The sequence below is a fragment of the Mauremys mutica genome, chromosome 10, assembly GCF_020497125.1.
Source record: "Mauremys mutica isolate MM-2020 ecotype Southern chromosome 10, ASM2049712v1, whole genome shotgun sequence".
NCBI lineage: Eukaryota > Metazoa > Chordata > Testudines > Geoemydidae > Mauremys > Mauremys mutica.
In genome coordinates this window covers 69,511,042-69,533,049 of record NC_059081.1, presented here as the reverse complement: position 1 = coordinate 69,533,049, position 22,008 = coordinate 69,511,042, and the positions used below count along the sequence as shown (strand labels likewise).

The 22,008-nt window shown below is 47.1% G+C and overlaps 1 long non-coding RNA gene across 2 annotated transcripts; it reads left to right on the top strand.

The window, feature by feature from the left end:
• The first annotated feature begins 474 nt into the window (after positions 1–474).
• On the top strand, positions 475–19,386 carry LOC123378433. Of its 2 annotated transcripts, none has more exons than XR_006582613.1 (4): positions 475–609; positions 16,917–17,056; positions 17,997–18,062; positions 19,315–19,386. It is a non-coding gene; the product is annotated as an uncharacterized LOC123378433 (long non-coding RNA). The 2 variants fall into 2 exon arrangements; XR_006582612.1 differs by having other exon boundaries at positions 488–609; positions 16,861–17,056.
• Positions 19,387–22,008: the final 2,622 nt, after the last annotated feature.

Sequence of the window (22,008 nt, the reverse complement as noted above, 5' to 3'; positions counted from 1 at the left end):
CACACACAAAAGAAAGATCAATAAGTGGGGCTCAGTTTTTTTCCCTCTGCCTCTCATTTTATTGCTAATAAGAATGTTTTGCATTTACACAGTTCTTTCCATCTCAGAGGGTCCTTAAGTGCTTTACAATCCTGTGATAACATTTTGCACTCTCCTGTATGCACAAAGACACACACCATGAGGAATGGCTTCTTCCATCGGGAAAACAGAGCCATCTCGGAAGTGGAATGCAGCCGCAGCTATTTTAACCGAAGCAGAATGTAGTGATTGTGATAGGGCATTGGCCCCACACAGGTGTAAAAAAGGGTTAACCCCAGTAGAGCGTAGTCAAGGTGAGTCCTCAGAGTGGCCTAAAGAGGCTGTGTGAGGCGCAGCCAATAGGACAGAGGCTGCAAGGAGCAGCCAATCAGGGCCCAGCAAGCTTACATAAAAGGAGCTTCAGGGCAGAGCAGAGGTTAGTTGCTGCTGGGAGCCCAAGGGGTGAAGACTGGGTCCCTAATAGCCTGAAAGAAAGCTAGCACCACTGACAGGTCAGTTGCTGGCAGGAACCAGGGGAGCAAGAGAGAGCTCCTGGCTGACTGAAGGGACTGAGCAGTTGTGTGCCCTGAGGTAAGGGTGAAGAAGATGCTGGGGTTGTGGGGAAGTGGTCTAGGGGACTGTAGCAGCAGTGAGAGGAATTAGAGGTGCAGCTGGAGGCTGCTATCCAAAGGGTCCCTCGGCTGGGATCTGGAGTAGTGGGCGGCCCCAGGTCCCCACCACTGGCCCCTGGAGAATTGGCATGATTCTTGGACTGAGACACTAGCCTCCAGAAGCAGGCAACACAGATGGTGACACAATGGGAGGGCTGAATCGTGAAGAGGGTGCAGCAGTTCCTGAGGCTGCAAGAGGGGCTGCAGGCAGAGATGGAGTTACAGTGTGCAAGTCATGGGCCAGGGCGGGCGGGCATCGGCCTCAAACTAATCCTCAGAGTGACCAGGAGGGGGCACCAGTCTGGCAGTGAGTGATGTGCCCTGTGACAGTGATGCTAAAAAAATAATTAGGACAGGAAGTTAAGAACCCAGTTGAGACACACAAGAGCTTTTCACCACTTCTTCAAAAACTGACTCATTCTATTATCTGCTTGCAAGGGCCATTTTTTCCTAAACTTTTCTCCCTCATTAAAAATAAAATAATCAGAGTGTGCCCTCGCCCCCGGTGATGCAAAGCAGGCATACTGTCAGAGTGGGGCCAGCCAGTGGGAGCAGAAAAGTGAAGCTGTCCCATTTTACTCTAGCCGTTGCTCACTGATTCTAAAAATAATTAAATATAATAGTTCATACATGAATTCTTCATCCTTCTCCTAACTTCTGGGCTGGGCGGGGGAGGGCTTACAATCTTAACTCCATTGCTGCCATGCTACATAGTTGTGGCATCATCACCCTGAGGGAGCAGGGAGGGGAAAAGCCAAAGAGATGTCCTCTACAGCATATTCTGTGTGCATTTCCAATTGGAAACCTGCCCAGAACTCCTACTGGCTGAAGCTTCTGTGCTGTTCTGGGTCTTGTATCACTCCCATCAGGGTGATATTTTTATAGTTTTTAAGGCCAGAAGGGACTGTTTTGATCACCTGCATAGCAAAAGCCATAGAATGCCACCCCACATTCTGGCAGCAAGCCCATAGCTCATGGTTGAGCTGGAGCATATTTGTAGAAAGGGATTCAGTCTCTGAGCATGTCAGTAATTTCTCCTTGGCAGCTGCACAGACCTTTTTGTGTTTTTGAGACACCTGCATGGTAACTTTGCTCCTCAGAGATCCCTACTTACACCCACAAATTCCTAGTCCCAGACTTTCCCCTGAAAAGCTACATCTTGTACTGCTCAGCACTCGCCTGGACAATACAAGCTCATATCAAATCTGTCATTTTATTAACAGAAAATGATATGCAGAAGCCTTGTTATCTCAAATGCAGTTTCCCACACACTTCAATCCAAACACACTGGTTTAGATAAAACAAATTGTGATGGGGCAAGGCCAGATGGCTACAGTAAAGTAGTAAGGAACAGGTATGTTAGCCCCAGGCTAACCAAATCCCTAGGACCATGGTAATCAAATGACAGTTGCTCCAGGTTAATCAAGATACCTGGAGCCAATTAAGATCTTTCTAGAAGGCAGTGGAGATAGCTACGTTGATTGGGCCACCTGAAGCCAATCAAGGGCTGGCTGGAACTAGTTAAAAGCCTCTCAGTTAGTCAGTGAGATTTGGGTGTGAGGAGCTGGAAGCAAGAGACACAAGGAGTTGAGAGTGAGCTGCTGGAGGACTGAAGCATACAAGCATTATCAGACACCAGGAGGAAGGTCCTGTGGTGAGGATAAAGAAGGTGTTTGGAGGAGGCCATGGGGAAGTAGCCCAGGGAGGTGTAGCTGTCATGCAGCTGTTACAGGAGGCACTATAGACAGCTGCAATCCACAGGGCCCTGGGCTGGAACCCGGAGTAGAGGGTGGGCCTGGGTTCCCCCCAAACCTCGCAACTCCTGATCAGACATAGGAGGGGTTGACCCAGACTGTGGGATCCACCAGAGGGGAAGATCACTGAGGTGAGCAAATCCGCCCAATAAGCGCAGGACCCATAAAGGTAGAGGAGGAACTTTGTCACAAAATGTATTAACTACAGAAAGCTAGATAGATTTTAAGTGATTACAAGTAAAGAGGGATAAAAGTCAGAACTGGCTACAAAGAAATAGAAGGTAAAAATGCAACTAACACCTAACTTAAAAAGCTAAAAGAATTAAAAGCAAAGGTCTGTGTCTCTCTCTCCACATGCTCTAGCAGACTTCCGGGCTAGATTCCTTCAGCCTGGACCCCTCCCCCAGTTCACTGTTACTTTCCTTGTCATTCAGGCATTCTAGAGGCTATGAGCAGAGAGAAAGGGAGGAGTACTTTGTATCTTCCATTCCCCTTTCTGATACTTTTTTTCTTAAATCATCTCCAGCTGAGATTCAGGAGACAGAAATTTTGATTTGACAGGAACCTCAACCTGTTCCTTTGTCAAAAATGTGGATCCAGCTGTTAGTGAGGATAGCCAATACTGCCCAGAAGAAATGGTTTAGCCTGAATAGCTGAGAAAACAGTTAATTGGGAACAGAGGGAAAACTGACTGGAAACCCTCTTCTGTCAGTGCATGCTCAGTGTACTCCATTTAGCTTGTGAGCATTAGACACATGGCTAACTTGAGAGCTTAAGTCTCTTGCCAAAACCATGTTCAGTTGCTCCGGTAAAGGGGCAACAGAAGCCAGCCACTAGCTGGGGCATGAAGACACCCCTGTGCCAGGAGAAGAGCCGTGGTTTGATTTCTAGATCTGGGGGAAAAAAAATACCAAAAAAATTGGGTGGAATCATCAACTGTAAGAAACTCTGTTTTGTTTTTGTTTCGGTCAGAAACCCCTTCATCAAATGACCCAAATTTGGACCACTTAACCCTACCCTGCATCTCCATGAGGCGCACCAAATGTCATGGTAATCCAAGTAACTGCAGATTTTAGAACAGGGGTCGGCAACCTTTCAGAAGGGGTGTGCCGAGTCTTCATTTATTCACTCTGATTGAAGGTTTCTCATGCCAGTCATACATTTTAACGTTTGTAGAAGGTCTCTTTCTATAAATCTATAATATATTATTATAGATTATAATATATAAAACTATTGTATGTAAAGTAAATACAGTCTTTAAAATGTTTAAGAAGCTTCATTTAAGACTAAATTGAAATGCAGAGCCCCCCTGCATGGGTGGCCAGGACCCGGGCAGTGTGAGTGCCACTGAAAATTAGCTTGCGTGTCATAGGTTGCCTACCCCTGTTTTAGAACATGTAGAAGAGCTGAGCTTTAACCAGAAAGCTGGTCTTATCCTTAACTATAGCAAAGGCTGGTGCCTTGCTACAGTTATAAAATCATAGAAATGTTAAGCTGGAAGGAACCTCAAGAGATCTTCTACTGCAGCCCCCATGGCTGTGACAGGACCAGGTAAACCTAGACCATCCCTGACAGGTGTTTGTTCAACCTGTTCTTAAAAAGTTCGTCTGATGGGCATTCCACAACCTCCCTTGGAAGCCTAGTCCAGAGCTCAACTCTACTTATAGTTAGAAAGTTTTTCCTAATACCAATCCTAAATTTCCCTTGCTGCAGATTAAGCCCATTACTTCTTGATCTTGACCTACCTTCAGTGGACAGGAAGAACAGCTGATCACCATCCTCTTTATCACAGCCCTTAACATATTTGAAGACTGTTACCATGTGCCTTCTTTAGCCTTTTCTTCTCAAGACTAAGCATGTCCATTCTTTTAACCTTCCCTCAAGGTCAGGTTTTTCTAAACCTTTCATCATTTTTGTTCCTCTTCTCTGATCTCCTCTCCCTACTTTACCAGCATCTTTCCTTAAGGGTGGTGCCAGAATTGGCCGCACCAGTACAGGGTAGAGTGGGACAGTTACCTCCCATGTCATACATACACCACTCCTGTTAATACACCCCTGAATGAGATTAGCCATTTTGGTACCTGCAACACCTTGTGCCAAGAGGGGTGAATAGAAATTCCTGACCGCCCGTCTCCAGACTGTTGATTATTTTGCACACTTTAATCATGTTTCCTTTTATTTGTCTCCTCTCTAAGGTAACGATTCCAGTCTTCATATGAGAGTTTTTCCCCTGGCACTAATTCTAATTGCCCATCAGTAAGACACCCCCAGGTCTCCTATAGACCTTACCTCTGCAATACCTTAATCTGATACATCACAGAATTAAACTGGCCAGTATCTCAGTGAACAAAAGCTAAATTCTGCTTTTTTATTATTTTTTTTAACTTTTGAGGTCTATTGAATAAAAGCCATCATCTTTACATAAGCCTTCTGCAGCCAAACTGCTCCACCACTCCCCTCCCCTTCCCAGAAAGGACTCTCCAAAGAGTCTGGATCTTATATAATTCATTCTCCAGCTGTGTACTCATGATGACCGGCTGCTGCTTTTTATCCCAGAAGCCATACAGTAGCGAGTTAAGACGTGCCAGCCTAACCTAGAAACTAGGATTTGGTGAATTCTTGCTTTTGCTAGCTGTGATAAGAAAAAAACAATGAGGAGTCTTGTGGCACCTTAAAGACTAACACATTTATTAGAGCATAAGCTTTCGTGGGCTATGACCCACTTCTTCAGATGTATGGAGTGAAAATTACAGTAGGCAGGCGTAAATATACAGCACAAGGAAAGATGGGAGTTGCCTTACCAAGTGGGAGGTGTCAATGATTCAATCAAGGTGGATGTTTCCCATTCCCAACAGTTGACAAGAAGGTGTGGATGTCAACAGAGTAAAAATTACTTTTTGTAGTGCTAACTATGCCAATTCCATCAGAGTGGATGGCCCATACTCAACAATTGATGGGAGATCGCTTAATTGTCCTTTATCATCTGGGTCATTGAGTGCTTCCACAAAGGTATTCTGATAGAAGGCCAGTGCCTCAGCTGGTGTATATCAGCATCACTTCATTGAGGTCTGACACTGAGCACTTTTCACTGAGTGTGAATTATTACCACCCCCAGAGAAGTAGTTTTGTCACTGCTGTCTCTCTTGCTGCCTAGTTTGCAGAGGGAGCATGCTGATCATCAGAACCCTTTTTTAACATGTTTTTTTTCCTTAAACTGGTAGCATAACAATATCCCCCTATGTCACAATATACCTCTGTGGAAGCACTCAATGACCCAGATGATAAAGGACAATTGTTGAGTATGGGCCATCCACTCTGATGGAATTGGCATAGTTAGCACTACAAAAAGTAATGTTTACTCTGACATTCACACCTTCTTGTCAACTGTTGGGAATGGGAAACATCCACCCTGATTGAATCATTGACCCCCCCCCTCCCCTCACTTGGTAAGGCAACTCCCATCTTTCCTTGTGCTGTATATTTCCCACTTCTTCAGATGGGTCATAGCCCAGATTCAGGAAGCATCAGAGAGAGGTGTCATGACAGTGAAGATATCAAGGGAAGAGTATTGGTGAAAAGATTTCCCCTGGGGCAGGGGCAGGGGCTAGGAAGGATGGCTCAGGCTGCCATGGAATGATGATGCCTGGAAACAACAGAGAAACAAATCAGCCAGACGTCTTGTTTGGGGCAGATTTTCTTCCAAGAATTGATGGATAAAGCATTTACAAGGGAAAGGATAGAGAAACGTGTGCTCCTTGTTTTTGCTGCCAACCACAATCCAGGGATCAGACTGGAGGGGAAAAGTTAGTGGTACTCTTCCATGCTCTGCCCAGAAAATACACCCTGGGGGTTGCTAAAAGTGACACAGCACACAGGAACTTGTGCAGCTTTCTGGGCTCCTTGAATGAGGTGAAAGACAAGCAATGATCTTCCTCAAACTCCACCCACTTGTGGCTTCCAGATGGGACATCGCTCAGAGCAAATTCTTTCGCACATAAGCATTGGACTTGTTATCCGTGTGGTGTGGAGGTTTAAATCATCATCACTGGCAACTGAGTTAAGTCCTCATTGAGATGAATGAAAGCCACTAGGGACTTCACTGTTACGGATTTTAAATGCCAGCTACTCTCAGGCACAGAACCAATGAGAAACTAGCTGAGACATTTCACTTTGGTGCAGGTGCATAAGAAGGAAAGACCATGGACAGCCTGCATGGGAACACCTGGAAGCACTGGAAATGTGGTCACTGGGTGAGGTCCCTGTAGTCCAGAGGGCCCACACAGGGCTAAAGTTACCTCCTGAATGCAAACACCAGTGGAGCTATCACATCTGCAACAAGGCAGGATGCCCCAAAGGACCTAATTCCTGCACCTCCACACAACCTAGTGGTTCTGGAAGAGTGCTAGGAGAAGCGCATGCTTCCCCGTTGTAAATGGTGTAGCAGTCCCTTCTCCTGCCCAGTGTACGCAGAGGAATTCAGTCTGCCTTAGTCCCTGCAGGCAGGAAGAAGCAGTACCCTGCCTGGTGCTCAAGTGAAAACAACGTAGCTAGGAGAATTTGCACCAGTGAAGGATCTTCCTCCAGCCACCCCTACTGGGGGGTGTCTCATCTTCCCATATTCATCCTGCTGCCCCGAACACCCCTTTGGTGTGTGATGCATTCCCCATTGAAGGATGGTGCTGGCTGAAAGGCTGGAGAGAGTGGGAAATGGGACAATGCTGACTAAGGACCAGTTGTGGGATGCTCTTGCTATGGGAGCTCCCCACTGGGGGAACAGCATAACGTGATCACATCCAGTGGCACACTCACAAGGGAGGCAGGATAGTTCTGGTTTGGGATTCAAGAGACATGGATTCCGATCCTGGCTCTGACTTGTTTCCTTTCCCAGTGTTTGTCTGTTCAGTTACTGTATAAACTTCTCAGGGAAGGATTATGGTGCCTTTGTACTGTATCTAGCACACTGAGCTAGAGACTGGGACTATCGTAATGCAACTAAGAGCACAAGAATGGGGGAAAAGCATCTCCCAAGATACACTGACGTTTGCACTCACCCAAGATCCTGACAGGCTCTTCAGACTGGGAAGCTTCTAAATGTTCAACAAACTGAAGTTCCTGAAAGTGAAATATTGGGGAAGCTGATTTTTTGTAAGGTGTTTCTTAAAACTGTGTGTCAGCTGACATTCACCACCATACCAATGATCTCACTCCTGGTATGGAGACAGCCTGGTAGCTGGAGCTCTGTCCTGCCATACAGATGACACTGATTAAGTGCCAAACACCACAATGATGGGTGCAGTGTAAGAACCTATGTAACCCACACACCTCCTGGGTGTGGTGCTCTATCCCCTCTAGTGGCACCGAGACGACTCAGAGATTAATGAGTCAGCTACTGCCTTAGCTAAGGCTCAGGTGGCTTTTAGCTCGTGCAGCAGAGGTTCATGCATTTAGCTCCAGAGGTCCAAGATTCGATCCTGCCCGTCGGTGTTACACCTACCCAGGACAGACTAGGCAAGATGCAGTGTCTGTACTTTTGCTCACGAGGCTATGAGTAGTTTATGCAGTAAGAGCACATCAGGGGAAGGGCATGATGTGCAGTGTGCAACAGTGACCCCTCTGGCTGTGCATTTGTTTTGGATTTGAATCCTTGATTTTGGCTGAAATGTGGGAGTTTGAAAGGAAGGGGTTAAAACCAGCATGAGAGAGATGGACTCCAGGGGGCAATTGGGAAGTGTAAGGATTGTTCTTCTGCTCCTCTCTCCCCACCCCACCCCCCCACGCTCCCTTTTAGAGGAGAGAGGAAAACTGCATTTCAGACTCAGATCCACAAAAAGCAGCGTGCCGCAAGGGAGGGGGTTAGCTACTGAAGTCAGCTAGTATTAGCTAATCCAATGGAGATATTCTGGAGCTAAGGATGTGTCCTTAACTCACCCGGCCGTGCTTGAGGTATTGCAGCAAAAAGGGGCTATCTGTGAGCAGAGCCGGATTAACACTCCTGTGGGCCTGGGATGATTAGACTTTGGGGGGCCCCTGTATACAAGTCTGTATCCTGGGAGGGAGTTTGGTGCAGAGGGTGGATGGGGCATGGGATTGGGGTGTGGGGTCTGCGAGGGAGTTTGGGGGCAGGAGGGGGCTGGGGCATGGGATTGGGGTGTGGGGTCTGCGAGGGAGTTTGGGGGCAGGAGGAGGATGCTTACCTGGGGCAGGGGGTTGGGGTACAGGAGGGGGTGAAAGGTGCAGGCTCTGACCAGGAGGCACTTACCACAGGCAGCTCCCGGCCAGCAACAGCAGGGCTCAGGCTGCCTGCCTGCCATAGCCCCATGCCACTCCAGGAAGCAGATGGCTGTTAGCACGTCTCTGCGGCCCCTAGGGGGCAGTGGATCTCCATGCGCTGCCCACGCCTGCAGGCGCCACCCTCGTAGCTCCCATTGGTTGGTTCCCAGCCAATAGGATCTGCGGGGATGGTGCTGGGGGCGGAGGCAGCACATGGAGCCACTTCCCCCCTGCCCCCAGCCAGGGGCCACAGAGATGTGCCAGCCACCTCAGGCAGCCTGCCTGAGCGCCCCTTTTGTGGCCTGGAGATCACTGCCTTTGATTTATTTTTGCAGGGCCCTCCTTGAACTGGGGCCCTGGGCTGCAGCCCCTAAAGCCCCTGCCTTACTCCGGCCCTGTCTGTGAGGGACCTTTCAGCTGCCATGCAAAGTCTAGTCCCTGTGGGGACAGGAGGAACAGGATCCAGGGACTGTGTCCTGCGCTCCTAGCCAGGGATTGGCTTAATGGCCATTCCTAACTCCAGTCCCTGTAACCTCTAACTCTCGCCTGCTGTGGTTGTGGTTATGTAACGGATTTAGCACATCCAACCTTTGTCATAGCTTTAGTGGGGTGCATCTCTTCTGAGGAGCGGAGGGGAAAAACTTGACAGCATTTTGCTCTCCCCATTTTGAAATCTTCCTCCCCAGCCCCAGTCAAAAGCAAAAAGACAAAAGGAAGGTTGAGTCTCCATACCCTTGTGCTGCAGCAAGGATGGAGAGAGAGTCTTTGCGGCCGGGCTGGAAGTGATCGCATCCACTGCAGGGCGAGGCCGGTGCTGCTGTGCAGTGAGGTGGCAGGACACGCCGGTCCCCAGACAGCTGCTCCGGAGACAGGGAGCAGCTGTCTCCAACAGCACTGAGCTAGGCAGTGAAGCTCAGGGTAAATATTTTGTCAAAACTCAGCCTGATGTTTGCTGACAGCACTGAAGCACCTCATACATTATAGAGAGGAGTTCTGAGTCACAGGCCATGAAGCAGAACAGATCTTTATTATTCAGACATTAAACAAAACTGAACAAAGGCCTGGAAATGTGACGCTAGCCTCCCCAACCTGCACCCCTCACGCCCTCCTAGGTAGCTCTTAATAAAATCAGAGCTGCTACCCGTGCCAGTCCATGCGCCCCACCAAGGCTTCCAGCGGGGGAGGGAAGCCCACCCTCTGCTACAGATGTAAAGCATCTCTTCATTCTACAGCCCAGAACAGCTGCTTGGCTGCTTTAGTCTCTGCCATGCTTAACAGCATCAGCAATGGAAGTGCATTTTGCAACATGAGGGAGATTCTCAGTCGGAACCAAGACATGGAAGCATTTCACACTTCTCTGGTAGGAGGTAAAGCAGCATGACTCCCGTTGTTTCTGAATGAGAAGTATTGGCCCAGCAGCCCCACAGGGTTTTACTGGGGCCAGTTTCATGGACCAGCCACATACCATTCAGAATTCATGCTAGTCACAAAGGGGCTGGGCTCTTCTTGGTCACTTCATTCCCCTAGCTGTGGCCTATAGATCTGCTCTTCTTATAGGTCCCCTATAAGGTGGCAGAGTATATGTGGCTATCCAGCAGTTCTCCTGCATGCAGCATCTTTGCTTGTGGAGCTGCTTGAGAGACAGAGAGATGCACAACACACTCAGTGTAGCAGGGATCTGAATGGCCAACCAGGTTTCCAAAGCTGTTATAAGGCAATGGGACCTGCTTAGTTATCCTTTAGCAGGTAGGCTTGTTGCATACAAACACAGCGTACTTCAGCCAGAGGGGACGGCACAAGAGCTCTTGGGCGACTGAAGCAACAGACTCGCTTGTCTCTCCTCAATGCACATGAAGCTATGGTTCACTTCGACAGCTAAGCGTCAGCCCATGCCCATCAAGGAAACCTGCCCCTCCCGCGCTGGCCTGATATATCCACATAGTGAGTGTAAGAGGGTGGCAGAACCTGGGATGCAGAGCTCTGGCGTTAAGTCATCCTGTTACCAAGGGCCTCAACCCTGTATAACGACACAACAAAACTGATGCTGAGTCATGCAATCAGGTGGCTTGAATCAGCTCCACCAGGATATAAGAACGTTGGAACTTCTGAGGGTCAGAGATGATCATTGGAACAGCCCAGCCTGGGGTGAGCGCTCAGGCTGGGGTTTAACACTGTTAGTGTTAACTGAGCTACTAATGCAGTCAAACCCCCAGGAGGGGGTGAGTTTGAGGAGGAAAGATGCTCTTGTGCTTAAGAGCATGGGGTTCTTCAGCAGATTGAAGTTCAGAGCCTGATGCTGTCACAAAGTCCTGTGGGACCTGGGGCAAGTCACTTAGACTGAGGTTTTCAAAAATAGAAGTCTCAAGTTAGGCTCCTAAATAAGCAGATTTGCAAAGGTGCTTTTGAAAAACAACCCCCTTATTTAGGAGGCTAAATCAGGGCTTAGCAGCCTATCTTTATGCCCTATTTTTTTAAATCTTAGCCCAGATCACCCTGTGCCTCACTTTCCCATCTTTTTGAATCCTTCTAAGCTTTTTATGTCAGTGATATCATGTGGCAATGAGTTCCATAGGCTAAGTGTGGGCTGTGTAAAAATGTTTTTCCTTTTATCACTGTTTCATTAGGGTTTTTTTCCTTTTCATTGAGTCAGCTTGTGCTTCTATAAGGGGACTAGTAAACAGGAATGGTTGATTGACCTTCACACATTCATCATTTTTTCTGTCTCTATCATGCTCCCTTTCTATAATATCTGTAGTCTAAACTCGCCAGCTTTTTCAATCTCTCATACAAAATGCAACTTTCCAGGCTTCTGTCCATTTTAGTGACCCATCTCTGGACTCCTTCTTGTTCTGCAATAGCATGTTTTAGATGTGGTGACCAGAACTGAAGAAAATGCTCCAGTCAAGGGAGTGCTGTGGTTTTATAAGTGACATCATATTTGCTGTTTTATTTTTTTAATCCCTTTCACTATATGCATGATAACATTTCATTTGCTTTTTTGACCGCTGGTGCACACAGAACAAGTGTTTTTAATTAAACTGTCCACAGCAACACTCATCTTTCCCCAGTGTGGTAACAGTTAATTTAAAGCCTAATAATATATGAGTAAATCAGATCATTCCTTCAGTTGTGTATCTTCTTGTATTGTACCCTCATGCTGCCCATTCCCCAGTCTGAAAGCCTTCATAGTCATCACTAAACAAAATAATTCATGCCTGCAAATGTTGCTACCTTTTCCAGATTTCGAATAAGCACATTAAACAATACTAGTTCCAGTTTGGTGGTGCTTCTTAGCCATGCTGGGAATGATTTATGCCAACTCTTTGCTTTCAGTGCTAGTTTTTGACACTTTTCCCACGTATTAACTTATTGTTAACTATATTAGGGTCACTGTTTGCAACTCAACTATAGCTACTTTTTGAGCAAACTCTCACATGCCATATAAGACACATCTCTGCTTGTGGAGCCTCATCTTTAGCATGTTTTCAGACTAGCTTTTCCAAGAAGGAGCAATCCACTGTTACACCAAATCTTGTGGTAGTTAATACGGGGGTAACTAGTCTCCCATTATGAATGCTTCATTAAATGTTGTTGCCTGTTGAAGATACTGAGTGCTCTGTATTTTTTCCCTAAGAGCCCCCTGCTTATATTATGGGATTTATATCCATATCAGCTGTATGGTTCCCCTCCACTCAGAACATTACCTCATTGTCTTTTATGGAATTTTTAGACACAGTGTTACGGGCCCAATGTGGCCCTCCCTGTATAGTTGAATGCCAGGGATTGTAGCATCCCATTGATTTGATTTCTATTTATTTATTTATTGCATTCCACCATGTTTCCACAATGCCTGCTATGCAAAAGCTCCTTTTCCATTGCCAGGCACTCTAGTCCACCTTATTTGTGCTTTCCAGTTTCTCACATTAGCAGGCATTTGCCATTTTATTTTTGGCCATTTACATATTATTTAACTCTGTAACATACCACAACTACTTAGCACAGACCTACAGGTCCCTCCACTTATAGAGACTGGCTCCACCTCTGCCCATTTCTGCTGATCTTTGCCCTGGTCTGTGCAGTGCTGAGGGGAGTCAGCCTGGTTGCTTGCATGCTCTGTAACTCAAATAGATGTTATGTGCTGGGTGGTTATAGCGGTGTCATTCCCAGGGTATTGGAAAGACAAGGTGGGTGGGAGAAGAGAAATCAGGAAGCAGGTCCCTCTGCCCAGTTCCTACCCTTACCACTCCCATCTCAGGGAGCTCTTCTTCTGTCCATCACTGAGAATTGTTGGCTTCTATTTCCACGGCAGGCTCCACAGACATCCTATTCTGTTGATGCTCGGTTGATGCTCTGTTCCTATAGCAAACAATGCCCAGCACCAGGGATGGTTTTCTTTTTCTCTTTACTGCTTTCTTTCTGATGGAATGCCTTTGAAAAGTCACCAAAATCCACCCACCTCCTTGTATTTCACATGCATTTTCTCCTGAGCCATGGATGCAGATCCAGCATCCACCGATTGCACTTCATAAAGCACTCCTTTCCGTGCACCTTACTGCAGGCAGTGATGCTAAGATGTGCGGGTTTTTTTAATATAGGCTTCAAAAGTACAAGGGGCTAGATACCAGGAGTCTCCTTCTACATTTGCAGATAGGCATGCAGGTATAGGGAGTGACTGATCTCTTGTGCATCTCCTGATGTTCTGCCATGACTCTGAAGTTACTATGACTTAAACTGTCAACAAAACTTTTGTGCCTGAATTGCCTTCATGCGAGAATTGAATGGTTACTGGCCAGGTAAGGGCACCTTCCCTCAGGAAGCAGTATTCAAAGGTGTTTTACTGCGCACTCCATCACTCCCTAATGATGAAGGGTGTTGATTTCCAACCCAGTTGCGTGACCACCACTTACTGGACAGCTGCATATTTGGCTTGGACTACTTTAAATATTGGATTGGGTGAAAGTTGAACCTGTGTAATCAAGGGCAGAACTGGACCCATGGCCGACACCCTAGGGCCCCAATTCAGTCAAGCATCCCTATTCAGAAAGGCTCTAAGCCTCACGCTTAAGTACCATAGGTTTCAATAGGACTGTAACACACATCTGATGGTAAGCAAGCGCGCAAGTGGTTTGCTGACTCAGGGTGTAAATGGGGAGATCTGGGCCACACACACATCTTGCTCCATGAGCCATTCCATTAAAATCAACAGGGCTATGTCCACAGGAAGCTACTACTGATTGTGAGCAAGGGCTTGTCTACACAGCTAGTGCACAGCAAGGTAGGGTGTAAATCTAAAGTTTGCTAACCCACTGTGCACTAACAGGCCAGGTGGAACCTGCTGCCACTCACTGACATCCGTAGTGCACTCAGATCTACCCCTCCTTCAGAGTGGGGTAGATTAAAGTGCACTGTGCAATATTTAGAGGAATAGACTTGCACCCCAGCTTGCCATGCACAAATCTCCTTGTTATAGACAAGCCCCAAGAGTGCGGAATCTGGTCCTAAACCCCGGGCTGAGCAGAGGGTGGCAATGCATTTTCCTCCCATCTGCCTGAACACCTGATCTGCATTGCTGGTTTTTTACTTAGCCCTGTGCTGGTTCCCCAGTCAGTGTGAAAGGAGCAGGCTTGCTGTGTCATTGGTACTACTGTACTTTGAAAGGCTGTAAAAGCTCTTGAATACACATTCTGTCAGGGCCAGTGAAAAAAGCCCTATAAAACTGTCAGAGTTGATTCCAGTGTCTACCTGTTTAATGCAGCTTGGCTCCATAGGTGGAGATACTGCATCACTTTTAGGGATTCCTGTGATGATTTGAGCATCAGAAAACATTAGTAAGATCCACTTCAGGCTGGGTTACAGTTAGACTGCTCTTAGTTCAGTGTGAATTTTAAGACTGAAAATATCATATTGCCTCTATATAAATCCATGGCACACCCGCATCTTGAATACTGTGTGCAGATGTGGTCGCCACATCTCAGAAAAGATATATTGGAATTGGAAAAGGTTCAGAAAAGGGCAACAAAAATGATTAGGGGTATGGAGCAGCTTCCATATGAGGAGAGATTAATAAAACTTGGACTTTTCAGCTTGGAAAAGAGACCATTAAGGGGGGATATGTTTGAGGTCTATAAAATCATGACTGGTGTGGAGAAAATAAATAAGAAAGTGTTATTTCCCCCTCTCAGAACTAGGTGTCACCAAATGAAATTAATAGGCAGCAGGTTTAAAACAACCAAAAGGAAGTATTTCTTCACACAACGTAGAGTCAACCTGTGGAACTCTTTACCAGAGGATGTTGTGAAGGCCAAGACTATAACAGGGTTAAAAAAACACAAGATAAATTCATGGAGGACAAGTCCATCAACGGCTATTAGCCAGGATGGGCGGGGATGGTGTCCCTTGCCTAGTGTGCCAGAAGTTGGGAATGGGAGACAGGGAATGGATCACTTGATGATTCCCTGTTCTGTTCATTCCCTCTGAAGCATCTGGCATTGGCCGCTGTCGGAAGACAGGATACTGGGCTAGATGGACCTTTGATCTGACCTGGTATGGACGTTCTTATGTTCTGTAGGTGATATTATGGCTGCCAACTTCCTAATTTTTGAAAACCGGACCTCCATGCTCTGCCTCTTTCTCCAAGGTCCCGCCCTGATTCACCTCTTCCCTTGGGGCCCCGCCCCCGCTCAGTACATCTGACCAGACGTTGCCATGTCCCCTTTTTGACTGGACTTTCTGGTTTAAAACCGGACACCTGGCAACCCTCGATGATATTGTGTTTGAAGCTGCACAAACAAAATAAAAAGACAAGCCCTGTTTCTCTCCTGCTTCATTATTAGAGCTGGGTGGAAACTACAAAGCAATTTCTGCTCCCTCCCCACCCCCAACTTGAAAAAAATTCTTGTTTCATGTTGTTGTTTTTTTAAAGTTCTGGCCCAAATTTTTGGTTTTCAAAAAATAATCAGTTTGTGATCCAAAATGTCAGTTTTTGCAAACTCAGAATTTTCTACCAGTGTTTTTCTGGACTTTATTATGAAATGAAAACAGTTGTCAAAACTCTGTTTCAGTTGAAATTTTTAGGCTTTCCAGGGGAGACATTTTTTTTCCCATCCAGCTCTATTGCATTAATGAAAAAAATTGAGGCCAGAACTTGAGTTAGTGTAAATCAGCATGGTTCTGATTTACACCAGGAGAGGATTTCACTTTTGCCCATTGTTACAATCTACATCGGCTGGGAGGCGCTGGGTGAGCTAATAGGTCTTTGCCATCTCTAGTTCCTCTCATTAATGTTCATCATAGGATCAGTGCATAAGAGGCCCCAGGCCCCTAACTTCCATTGATTTAATGGCTACCTAAATACCTTTGAGGATCTGCACCCAAGAACTTGCACTAACTCCTCTCGTTCACAGCTCCATGCGGGTGTAATGCCCATGTTATATTGGAAATGAACATGGTTTTGCAGCCAGAGACTTTCTGCTTCAAAATTAGCCATTCACTTTCTATTCCATGCCTGCAGGATCATTTTTTGCTTCAATTTTGCCTCTTTATTTAAGTGGCTGTTAAAAAAAAAACTGGTGCTAAAAGAAAGTGTGAAATCTATATACAGAAGTCAAGAAAAACAGGTGGATAAATGATGGGGCATTTGTGGAACTGTTATGTATTTCAGGAATTTCCTTTACTGTTTGTTGGAATATGATTAACTTGCCCAAAGCAGTTCTTTCACAAGGGAGGGAGTCAATAGCAACAAAGCCAAATAACTCAAGATCACTATCAGATGACTAAACAGACCTGGTCTACACTGGGGGGAGGGGAGAGGGGAATCGATCCAAGTTACACAACTTCAGCTATGTGAATAATGTAGCTGAAGCTGACGTACTTAGTTCTACTTACCGCAGTGTCTTCACTGCGGTAAGTTGACAGCTGACGGTCTCCCATCGACTCCGCCTGCATCTCTCACCCTGGTGGAGTACTAGAGTCAATGGGAGAGTACACTCGGCTGTCGATTTATCGCGTCTAAATTGACCCCTGCTGGATCGATCACTGCGCGTTGATCCAGCGGGTAATGTAGACAAGACCTTCAGGGCAAAGACCTTGGACCAGAGGCTACCAGTATAAATTCAGACTAACTCCTTTGACTTCTGTTTTTTCCACAGGTGTAACTGAGAGCAAAATATGACTCCCTTGTTTCACTCTGTATTTTACAACACAGGACATTCATTCTGCAGTCCTTCCCCCCTCTGATCTAGGAATGCTTTAAATCCAAGACGTGCAGGATTAAATCTTTACAGCAGCAGTGAGCTCTCTGTGAACCATCAGTTTGTGCTGACAGGCTCCAATGCTCCTCTCCAGGTACACAACTGCTAAAATAAACACGAAGCCCCCATCTCCAAACCCACCTGAGCTTATCTGAAATATCACAGAACTGCTTGGGGATTCTGACTCAGACTAGCAATTATTCAGTCTGGAAGAAAGGTCAGGAGGGTCCCAAATGACCTTAGACATGTCCCAGTTCATCTACAAGCCTGCCTCTGGGACCCAGACTAATTGATTCTGTCTGCAGTGCTCTAAGAGCAGAGGAAGCAAGCTGTCAACTGTATTAGCAGCTAAGCACTAGCCCTCTTATGACTGGAGTCCTTCCATCTCCCCTCTCCCAGTTTCTGCTGGATTTCTCTACAGTCTGATGGGTTGTCAGGGCTGGATCACACAGCCCTATTTGCTGCTTAGCTTTCTATTATTTTTCAAATGAAAAAGTAACCCCCAGTCCTTTCTTTTGGGAAAGGTGGGGGGGCAATTGGTTTAATGCATATTTTGTTTTTCCAACCACATCAGTTAAGCGGGAGGAATCTTTTGATATGTTGAAAGTGACTCCAGGGGCTAGGAATGCCCATATATTCAGAGTATTGTTGAGACTCCGCATTGTAAAATGCACAGATTTCAAGGGAAGCCTTATATACTGTGACATTTTAAAGTACCCCCCAGGCATATGTTCATGTAGAAGTCTTTTTTTATTCAAAATATGTTACGGAGAACAAATTGTTTGTCTGAGCTGGGATGTGGATCAGTTAACCAATGCAGACGGCACAGAGTCAATTTACAGGCACAAAAACATTACAGGGCAGGAACAACTTGTTTGTTTCCCCTCAACTTCTTCCTTTCATTAAGGGCTAAAATAAGTCATTGGGCTCATTGTTATCTTCAGAATTCCCAATCAACGCAGCGAACTGCATGTCCAGATGTACTAGAGGGCAATTCTTGCACTAATGTTCCCCTGTATCTTTCTTGAAAACAGAAATGTACCAAAACCCTGTGGAGGGGAAGGGGTGCACACAGGTGACCTGCAAATGGAACAGGAAAGGTGAGATGACCCTTTTTTGTTTCTTTGTGGTACATAAATAAGGCCTGACTTTAAAACAGAAATTGAAAGGGAGTGATTCTACTTTTGTACATTAGATGCTGATATTTTCTAAACTTTGGAATGAAATTGAATCCCTAATTCTGATTTTAAGTGGAAACTCTTTGAAAAGCTCTTTTCCCAGGTAGTCTCTATGTACGTATAGAAAACTGGTAGGACAATCACATCAGATGGACGCAAGTGAAACCTGATTGTCTGAGAAGGTGTAAGACTCTTTAACACTTCTTGGGTATCTGTTTGCTTTTATTAACCCCCACTTAGTTCAAACACCCAAGAGATACTTGAGAGAAAAGGTGCCTTTGATAAATATTCAACATCCTTGCCACTTCAGTTAAGAGAAGGCTCACAATTTACATCTCTGACTCCTAAAATACTCCTGGCACTATAATTACGTTCTTCCGGCAGTGTCTGCTTGGCTTCCTCTCTCTCCTTCTGTCTCTGTCCCCACTTCAATCTGTCTCTCTATCACACGCAAACTCATCTGGTCAAACAATACCCAGTGGAGCCCTCCTCCCAGACAATGCTAATTTGTGGGTGGACTTTCATACGCTTTTGTCTTAGGTAGGGGCTTGTGATTAACTTACCTTAAAGGTATCAGAGGGGTAGCCGTGTTAGTCTGGATCTGTAAAAGCAGCAAAGAGTCTTGTGGCACCTTATAGACTAACAGACGTTTTGGAGCATGAGCTTTCGTGGGTGTCATGCATCCGACAAAGTGGGTATTCACCCACGAAAGCTCATGCTCCAAAACGTTTCTTAGTCTATAAGGTGCCACAAGACTCTTTGCTGCTTTTACCTTAAAGGACGGATGGTGGTTAGGCTTGTAACATTACGTATGCCGGGATACTGAGGAAAAGCGAGGCAGTCGGGCAAAGGAGGGGGCTTCCATGTGTTAGAAAAGTGTCTGGGGCCAATGCACTTTTTAGTGAAACAAATGAACTCTATTGCCAAGACAGTAGGAGAAAATATGGGCAGGCATGCTCATAATGGAGAGGCACTAGCTGCATCTGCATTAATTTGACAGTGCCCCAGGCAGGATGGAAAGCTTTGTTCAGTTGGGATCCGTTTCTATTTATTTTGGGCTCTTTCCCATTGAAATCTCAGGGAAGGAACTCAGCAGAGACCACCGTGATGCATGTTTCTATCACAATATTGAGACTGCTTTGCTTCCTCAGTAACGTTATTTACTTCTCTCCAGGCTATACTGTAATAAAGAAGCTCAGCTGGTCCGTGCTCCAAATGTAAGTGATTCTATGACAAAGGCATGAGCACAAAAGAAGCTGTGACCTGAAATCTGCCTCCTCACCCAAACTGGTGAAAAAAATGTGGGCAGCAGAATTGGCCGTTGCGGTTCCCCTAGTCTCGCTAGACATGCGCTGTGTCTATTACAGAGGTGGAAGCTATAGTTGTTCTGCATGTATCTTTATTGGCCATACATCTACGGATTGGAGCGACTTGCAGGAAATGTTTTCTCAGCTGGAGGGAGGCTGTGGAGTCTCTGGTTGTGGTATCTTTGCCTCCTTCTCCACATTGAACTACAGGAGAGATGAGTCATCCCTGCAGCTTCTGAAGAGCAAATTTCTTGTCTCTGGAACGAATCAGACTGCGCTGAGAGTATGTCTACACTGCAATGAAAAACCGGCGGCTGGCCCAGGCCATCTGGCTTAGGCTTGAAGGACGCAGGTCTGTTTTAATTACAGTGTAGACGGTCAGGCCTGGAAGCCCAAGCTATAGGCCCCTGCAAGATGGGAGGCTCCCAGAGCTCGGCTGTATCCCCAGCCCAAATGTTCGCACTGCAATTAAACAGCTGCTCAGCCTGAGCCCTCTGGCACAGGACAGCAGTGGGGTTTTGATTGCAGGGTAGACGTACCCTGAGTGGCAGCTGTTCTCAAATCATTCCCAGGGTAGACACCCCTGAGCCTTTCTTTGCCCCCTCTTTGCACTGATACACTTTGAGCAATCACTGTGCTGTTCAGATTATCCTTTAGTAGGGGCCAGATCCTGATACCCTCATGCTGGATAGCCCCATTCTGCACAAGGGACCCATTGACTTCACTGGGACTATTAGCAGAGTAAAAGACTATTCAGCAGGGCCACCCAGAGGATTCAGGGGGCCTGGGGCAAAGCCGGGGGAGCTGAGGCGCTTGTACTCACCCGGCGGCGGTCTGGTCTTCGGCGGCATTTTGGCAGCGGGGGGGCCCTTCAGTCACTCCGTGTCTTCAGCAGCATTGAAGGGCCCCCCGCCGCCGAAATGCCACCGAAGACCCAGAGTGACTGAAGGGCCCCCCGCCGCCGAAATGCCGCTGAAGACCCGGACCACCGCTGGGCCAGGGCTCACAGGGCCCCTGTGGGGCCCGGGGCCTGGGGCAAATTACCCCACTTGCCCCCACCCCCTCTGGGCAGCCCAGCTATTCAGCAAGAGTCTGTTTGGACTGCAGTGACACCAACAGTCCAAAGCAGGATTGAAGCCCCATTATGCGAGGCTGCACCACACACGCACACACCCTGCCCTGCAGAGCTGTGTGTGTTTTCTAGGAGCACAGGCAGCACTCTGAACAGGAGGTTGATTGCCCAGTGGGTGCTGCTTTGGTTACTGTCCTGAAAGCATTTTGGTTAATGAAAAGATTTCCTCTGTTCTTTACCTCCTTCTCAGCCAGCACAAGCACCTCACAAACAGGGTGTCATTGCAGGCTCCAGGAAAAAACCCACAGGGAAGCCCATTAAGGTATTGGCAGCATGTCCCTGCTACAGGAAGAGGCAGAAAGGCAGCTGGATTGGGATGGGTGAGAAGGCTCTGCCCCCATTGTGAGGGAGCAAGAAGTACGGGTGGAGAGGCAACAGTGCTCTTCTATCCCGTACCTCTGTGGAGCATCCAGGGCCCAGCAAGGCCTATGCTGGCCCCCACCATGCTGCTGCTGGCCGCTGTCTCTGCTGTTCAGTCTTCCTGATCCATCCACTGTGTTCCAGACTAGGTGATCTGCAAGGCTTCATAGAACTGTAGGGCTGAAAGGGACCTCGAGAGATTCATCGAGTCCAGCCCCTGTTCTAAACCACCTTCCAATGGCGGGGATTCCACAGCCTCCCCCAGGAATCTATTCCACTACTTCATTAGCCTTATAGTCAGCAGGCTTTTCCCTTGTCAACCCTGAGCTACTCTCTGGGCTGGATTCCCATGGTCCTTGTGTACCAGGAGTGCAAGGCCTAGATTCTGCCTGGTCCTTGGGGGATAGATGGGCCCTCTCCTTGTGCCCTACCTGTCTCTTGCACCCCTGGCTCAGCCCAGAATTCACAGCCAGCAGCACCAATGGTGAGAGTGAGAGTGACGCAGGACCCAGCCCAAACCCCAGTGCACGTAGGAAGTAGGAAAACAGGGTGTCCTGGAGCCTCCCAGTCATGCCTCGTGCCCCACTCACGAAGGACAGCCCTTGCACTTTGGGGTTTCAAGCTGCAGGTGAGAGGCAGCATGAACCAGTGACTAGCACTCTGGACTGGGACTTCCGAGGTCTGGTTCACCCTCTGACGCTGACCTTGGGCAGATCCCTTCACTGCTCTGATACCCTTGCCACCCATGGACTGTTGATACTGTAATATCGTGGGGCAGGGCTGTCTCTCATTGTGTTTTTATCACACCAGCACCCTGGGCTCTTGGGGCTGCATGTAATACAAATAACAAACCATTCCCCACCAGTCACATGCATGGGCCTGGGGAAAGGGAGGGCGTGAAAAAGGAACTGGACCCTGAGCTTTTGGAGGAGCTTAGAGCCTCTCCCTTCCACCAAGGAAAAATAGGAGGAAACAAAAATGAGGTCTGTGGCTTTGAGCCACTCTCCAGGGTGGGTAACAGGGCGCACACAGGGCCAGGCTCATTGTTGGCCATGGTATGCCTAAGGCA